This window comes from Crotalus tigris, unplaced genomic scaffold, assembly GCF_016545835.1.
Source record: "Crotalus tigris isolate CLP2741 ecotype Arizona unplaced genomic scaffold, ASM1654583v1 scf7180000018395.510130, whole genome shotgun sequence".
NCBI classification, from domain to species: domain Eukaryota; kingdom Metazoa; phylum Chordata; class Lepidosauria; order Squamata; family Viperidae; genus Crotalus; species Crotalus tigris.
Window position 1 is genome coordinate 123,478 of NW_024096979.1, and position 7,485 is coordinate 130,962.

The 7,485-nt window shown below is 40.1% G+C and overlaps 1 pseudogene; it reads right to left on the reverse strand.

Annotated features, from left to right (window-relative positions):
- On the reverse strand, window positions 1–7,300 carry LOC120311907 (annotated as a pseudogene).
- Window positions 7,301–7,485: the final 185 nt, after the last annotated feature.

Genomic DNA, 7,485 nt, shown 5'->3' on the forward strand with positions numbered 1-7,485 from the left:
TTTTAGAATTGAACAATTTATTTAGAAAGTACCCTCTGCTTTTTTCTGTCAGTATATTGGACTTTGTTAAACATTGCCCCTGTCAAATAATGCAGAATGGTGAAACATTCTTGGAAAAGCAAATCTCATAAGGAATAGAGGTGATGGGACTTTGAGGGTATTGTTGTCAAATGCTACGCATTTTCTCTTTAAAAGAAAAAAAAAGGAAGAATTTTGACTTTGGGACTAGTATAACTTTTCTTCAACTTTCTTCTCATTCCTTGGTTGAACAGAGAGAGGGACAGGAAGATGTTAAGTGAGCATCAGAATCTGCATTTCTATAAGCAGAAAGGCACCAACTGTGTGGTTCCTTGATGCTCTCTAGTATGGCTGGCCTACAGCTTGAAGTGAAGTACTTTTCCTGGACAACCATCCACAGACGGTGTGTGATGATGTGGTATATCTGTTGGGACTTCTCTTTTGGCCACAGCAACTGGGACTTCCGTCACATGTTCATGAGAATGAGACTCGTGTGAGGCGCTTGTATGATTGTGTGAATGGGCGAGGTTGAGGACAGTATTGTTGTGTCCTGGGGAAATACTATATTTTCCAACATGATGCTCAATCAAATGGGAATGAGCGTGTCCCTCCTGGAAAAAAAAAAACACAAAACATGCAAGCACTGATGAGTCTTCTTCGGCCATTGAACCTGAAGCTTATCCTGCTTTGAACTTTCCAACATATTAAAATCCAGCTTGACAAAAGTGAATCAAGAAAACCAACTGCTGTTAATATTGTCAATCCAGGTAGTCCTCGACTTACAGTCATTCTTTTGGTGAACCTTTGAAATTGCAACAGCCCTGAAAAAAGCAACCTATGACCGTTTTTCGCAGTTACGACCCTTGTAGCATCCCCATGGTCACATGATCAAAATTCAAATGCTTTTCAGTCAGAATCTATTTATGACGGTTGCCGTGTCCTGGGGTCTTGTGATCCCCTTTTGCAGACTTCTGACAAGCAAAGTCAATGGGGAAGCCGGATTCACTTAACAACTGTGATAAGAAAGGGTTTATAATGGGGCAAAACTCACTTAACAACAGTCTCGCTTAGCAATAAAAATGGGGTTGTGGTCTTAAATTGAGGACTTGCTGTAATTTGGCAGTTGGTGAATGTTGGAATAGAAATCAAATGAATAAAATTGAAAAAGAGCAATTAGTCTTTCAGTTAACAGAACATAGAATAACAGAGATGGAAGGGATCTTGGAGGCCATCTTCTTTATGTTATTGTAAGGCATATCACCAAGGCATAATGTGTTATAACCACAGTTTGTTGAATGAATAGCCTGGCAATTAAGGGGCCAGAGTTGGACTGGGGCGATCTAGATTCAAACCCTTCCTGGCTAGATAAATTTCTGGGTAGCTCTGACCCAGTTATTCTGTCTCAGCCCAACTTACAATCCAAAGTGGTGAGAGTAAAATAATAATCTGAGGGAAAAGAAAGTATATCAATAAAATAATCTAGTCTTTACATATCAGACTTTATTATATATCAGAGCATCTACTCATGTGAAGGGATGCAGGGGAATCAATAGCTGGAACAGGAAGTTAATTTTGAGCTGCTTGGATGGACAGAATGGATAAGAGAAACCAAGAGATAGGTGGACTTCAACTCCCAGAATTCCCCAGCCAGCCTGCTACCTTAAACTTCATGAGGTTGACAAACACTGCTGTGAAGAACGGGGAAAGAATATGAACAAAATTGCATTTAACGTACATACCTTGACATCAAGGATGACACAGTCCGACTCAGACATTTCAACTTTAGGTTTTTCCAGGCTAGCATAGGACCTGAAAACAGTTGCTCTGCAGAATCCAATATGCTGGAGAAAAGGAGGGAGAGAAGGAAGAACTAAGATATTTCCAAGGGAACCCAAATAAATCCCCCAAATGGTGAAAGGACTGCTATGCAGGGGAGAAGATAAAGCTACTACTGAATGAAAGAATCCGGTCAGGTTACAACCCAATTTCTTGAAGTAAATCGGCATCATATTCTTCTTCAGATGTTGGCAGGAGGTTTTGGGGAGGCATTATTTCTGGATGAATTGTGAAGAAATTAAGGTTGTGCAGAGGTTAAAGTGTAGGATTTGGGCTGGTGAGAGCCAGATTCAAGTCTCAATTTCTCTCTGTGGAATATTTGGCCTTGCACACTTATTTGGAAAGTGGTCGGGGTTGGCTAGGATAGATAAGAGAGAGAAAAATGGGAACTGCCCAGATAGGATTGGAGTTGACCCTCCCACTTACATTTTCTCCATCTGTATTAGGATGGCAGTGATGATGGTCATCGTGGGCTTCCTGAGCAGTGCAGTTAACCTCCACAATAGCAAACTCCACATAGAAAGCTTCAGGCTCATACTGAAATCAAAGCAAGAGACGTTTTAGCTGGGTTGTGGGTAGAAATGGCAAAACTGAAGAGCTGGGAGAAGGACTTTTAGTCCTGTCTGCTGCATATCCCATGATCACCTGTGGTCACCTGTTCCTAATGAATTTTCCCACCTTCCTTCGGCAGAGGGAGAGGTAATTTGTGAGCCCCAGAGCCCATAATAAATAAGGATTTCCTAGCTTTTTATATGAATATTTAATTGCTTCTGTTTTACTTGGTGGCTGTTTCTGTGTTTCACTTGGCCGGGTATTGGCCGTAATTATATTTTATAAATAAAACGTCAGTGAATCCTTGTTCACTACAGTCAGAGGCCTGGAACATAAATTTTAAAAAATTGGCTATAGCCCCCAGTTCTTGAAAAGTTGCCTCTCCCTTTTTTTCTTAGCAGCTGGTTCTTTGCGGGATCTTGGTGCTCGCTGAGCTTGGTTGTTTTCCTGCAGACATTTCACTACCCACACTAGGTAACGTCATCCAGTCTAGTCGATCATCTGTCTAGCACTGATGATGTTACCTAGTTTGGTTACTAAAATGTCTGCAAGAAAGCAACGAAGCTCAGAGAGCATGAAGGACTCCTCATTTCAATCCTGAGCAACAAATATTCTCCTTTGTGGGTATCTGGTTCTTTTCCTAGACTTTTTGCAGAGCATAATTCCTCCTGTCTCCTCCTCCTTTTTTTTAGTTATATGAAGTATCAAAACGTTAAAGTGGAAGAGATGAACAGAATTCCTTTTTAACATCTGCACACTTACTTTGTGCTGCCCTCTTGAAATCTCAAGAACTTCGTAAACGTGGCCGGAAAGTTGTTCATTGTGTTTATTAAGCACATATTCAACAGAGTCTGTCACGTGAGGTCACTCAGAGGCATCAGAATTGGACATTTAGGACAGTCTTGCAGTATATTTTCCACAGAACCTGGAAAGAAAAAGAAATATCAAGAAGGGCGTTTAAAGCAGATGGCACTCTGAGCTGAGAACTGCTGCAAAAGAGCAGGAGACCCTACACCATTTCAGACAAACGGCTGTCCCATCTCTTCTTAAAAGCTTCCAGTGTTGGAGCACCCACAACTTCTGATTCATTATCCTAACGGTCAGGAAATTTCAGGCAACAGGTTAAAAAAAAGTTGGACAGCAGGTTAAAGTTACGGCGTTTGCAATGGGAAAGGACAAGTACAGGAAGTCCTTGACTTATAACCACAATTGAGCCCAAAATTTCTGTTGCTAAGCAAAACATTTGTTAAGTGAATATCTCCATTTTATGACCTTTGTTGCCACAGTTGTTAAGTGAATAACTACCATTCTTAAATTAGTCTGTTGTTAAGTGAATCTGGCTTCCCCATTAAATCTGAGTCAATAGCCAGGCATCTGAATTAAAGACATTCCTTTAGGTCAGTGTTTCCCAAACTTGACAATTTTAAGGCATGAGGACTTCAACTCCCAGAATTCCACAGCCAGCAACGCTGGCTGTGGAATTCTGGGAATTGATGTCCACATGCCTTAAAATTGTCAAGTTTGGGAAACACTGCTTTAGGTCATTTAGATACAGCAATGCTGAAAAAAGGGACTTAATGACTGGTGATCATTTTTTGTGACCTTCTAACAAGCAGAGTCCATGGGGAAGCCAGATTCATTCAGCAACCATGTTATTAGCTTAACAACTGCAGTGATTCACTAAACAACTCTCCAGGAAGGTTGTAAAACAGGACAAAATTCCCTTAACAACTGTCCTGCGTAGCAACAGAGTGTTTGGGCTCAATTCTGGTCATTAATTTCAGGATTGTAACTACGTCTAGGTAGGCATTCCAAACTATTGTCAGATACATCGTCCCGATCCATCAAATAGTTTCTTTAATGGGACAGAAAAGAAGAGGGATCACCTGTTGTCCTACTTTCTGTCCTTATTCTGCCACTGCAATGTACCTGAAAAGGTTCAAGCGGGAATAATCAAAGGCCACTCCCTTTTGAAATGTCAGTGTTAACTACCCACAATATCATTTCCAGCGGTTCTAGGAAGGTTAATTCCTTTTGATATATAAATATAGAGATACATAAATAATGGATGGATGGATGGGTGTTGATGAAACTCTTTCTCTCTTTCTCTCTCTTTGTTTCTTCCCCTTGCTTTGCCTGTCTTTTTTCTCTCATTTTGCACTTAAATGTTTTGATGTTTTCTAATGTTCAATAGACTTTGAGCTGTAGTTTTTGCTGATTGATCTGAATAATGATTGTTCTCTTTTTAGATAAATTGAAAAATTTCCAAAGCAAGGAAAGAAGGAAGGAAGGAAGGAAGGAAGGAAGGAAGGAAGGAAGGAAGGAAGGAAAGAAGGAAGGAAGGGTGAAATGCTTTATTAAGGTTGCGTAATTGGCCATACCCAAACATCTAATTGATTTGAATTGTCAATTTGATTCAAATCCATCATTTCAATGGACTGAAAACAGCATTTTAATTTGTATTGCTAATCAGATTGAGAAAAAAGTTTTTGTAGATGCAAAATAAAGGGTTTGGAAGCATCCAATTCAGTAATCCACTCCGTCTCATTAGATTGACTTGAATTGTCTTACAACTGAATTAAAGCAATGCGTGCTTCGGATGAAACATCTCAGGATGCTGCTAAGATGCTGCTGAATTTTGAAGAATGGCTGTGTGCGTAAATCACTGTCATAAATAGTTAATAAAAAGGGATAGGAAAAGAGAATAAGCCAATGATCAGCTCAGTGACACCTTAGTTTCTTGAACCCAGCCCAACTAGGAGTCCAAGAGTCACGAAGATGAATTACCTGGAGTGGAGTGGCATTTCACAAGAAACTCATCTTTGAAAGTCTCAATATTGTAGATTATCTTGACATCACAGTCTGTTTCAACAGCCTGGAAATACAAAAGCACCAAATTAAACATGTTAAACTTTAACTTAACATAATTTAGCTAACCATTTCAGGTTGGTGTTTTAAAACTAGTGCTTCTGGGGAATGTTAGCATCACTAGGATTTATTTATGTCCATTACAACATATCTCATGTTTTAACAGATAAGAGATTATTCAAATGAGCACTGTGCACTAGTAATTTGGGAGACTAATTTGTGAGGCAGCCATCATTATGGTAGCTAATGCACTGTGGTGGAATGTTGTCTGAATTCCCAGGAGGGAGGGGTTGCATTCCAGAGGAGCAAGAGACAGCAAAGTTTACATAGTTTGGTTGGGAAGAAGAGGATCAAGACAGCTCCTCCCTAGAAGTTCTGAGTATAAATTTAAGGACACACACAGTTTGCTTTAGTTTGGCATGATTTCTGTCTATAGGTAAGGAACAATAAGGGAAAATTGCTTTGCTGTAACTTAGCAGGTCTTTCTTGGTTTTCAGCTTGATATGCATACTTCCTTCCAAACCATCTTATTGGTGTCTTTGGAGAAACATTTCCACATGTTGTAATATAAGAACTTCTACTTGGCCAGTTCAATATTGACAAAAATTGGGCAGTAACCTATAAACCTGGGACGACCAACCTTGGACATAACTGGCTGGAGAATTCTGGGAGTTGAGGTCCACAGGTCTTCAAGTTGCTAAGGTTGGATCCCTCCTCTTTTAAACAGAGGAGCAATAAGGCACTTTTCATGGATTCCGGGATGGGAAGAAGTCAGCTTTGGACATCATGGGATGAACGTGAAAGAAGAATTGACTTCTTAATTCCTGACTAATTCATTGCTCAGAGTTGAAATGAAATCTGGCTATGAAATGTGAACTCAAAATGAATGCCCATGGAACGTTAGCGACCCCTGAGGTTTCATTAATCCTTTGTACACCAATATATCAGATATTCAATTTACTCTTAGTGCAGTGGTAAGAGGTCACCTGTCCTCCCATGGAATTTTACATTTTCAACAACCCTCAGACACTTACATGATTATTCTGTTGCCTTACAGTACAATTCTCGACAGGAGTGGGATCCAACACGTGACATTCTGTCTCCAGAAGATTTAATTTAAGGTAGATTATCACCGAAAGGCCATCCTAAAACAAAAAATTAGGATGAAAATGCTATTTCTCACTGCATTTTTCTTTCTCTGTTGCATCAGCTGTCCATGGAAATGTTTGAATTGGTTAATGATCTCGTTCAGGTGTACGTCTCAGTTATGAACTGCTTTAAAGAAAATACACCCAGCAGGAAATTTCAATGCTGCCTTAAGTTAGACACAGTTCCTTTGGATGTTGCAAGGCAGACAAAACTGATATTTCCTGACATGAACATCTCATCTGTTCATTCCAGTTGTAAATACCTGCTAATAATAACTTCATTGAAAATAGTATTAGCATAAGTAAAAGGCTCTGCTGTCTTGTTTTCTATGCAAATTGCCATCCTTGCAAAGCAAAATACACCTCCAGTTCAAGGAGGACTCCTTCACACTGGGACAGTGGAGAAGATAGAGCTTCCTCTTTCATGATAGCTTTTCCAATCTGGTGCCATCCAGATGTGTTGGACTACCATTCCTATTATCGACACCCATCCAGCAATTCAGCTGAAATGGAAGCTATGAGATTACACAACATTCACTAGAAAGAGCCCGTGAATTACCCAAATTTCAGCAGGAAGGCTACAGAAATTGTCTGGCATAACATCAGAAAAGACCACCTAGCTGTTATTTACTTAGTAAATGAAACTAGGAAAATGTTCCTCCCCTTGTACTTACCGAGGGAAGGAGACGGATAGTTTTGATTATATTGAGGGCTTGTTTGTATCCATGTAGATTATGCTCGTTGATGTAGTGCACAGCTTGATCTGCCCGGTATTTAGCGGCTTTGCTGTTGCAATTCAAATCCTCCTCCCTCACCATATAGCTAAGCGTAGATCCTATAATCTGACCCAGGAGCACGAGAACTACCAGGGAATTCATGGCTGGGTTCAGAGATAATGTACCAGGCACTAGTTGGAAGGAAGGAAGACTCCAGAGAACCTAACTTCAGGTGCTCCTTTTTATGGAGTATTTCTGTTCGCTGTCCCCCACTACCTGCCACTTGCATTTGCTTATCTGAGAAGATGCAATATTTGCAGAAGGTCCTGCAAACAAGAGGAAACGAA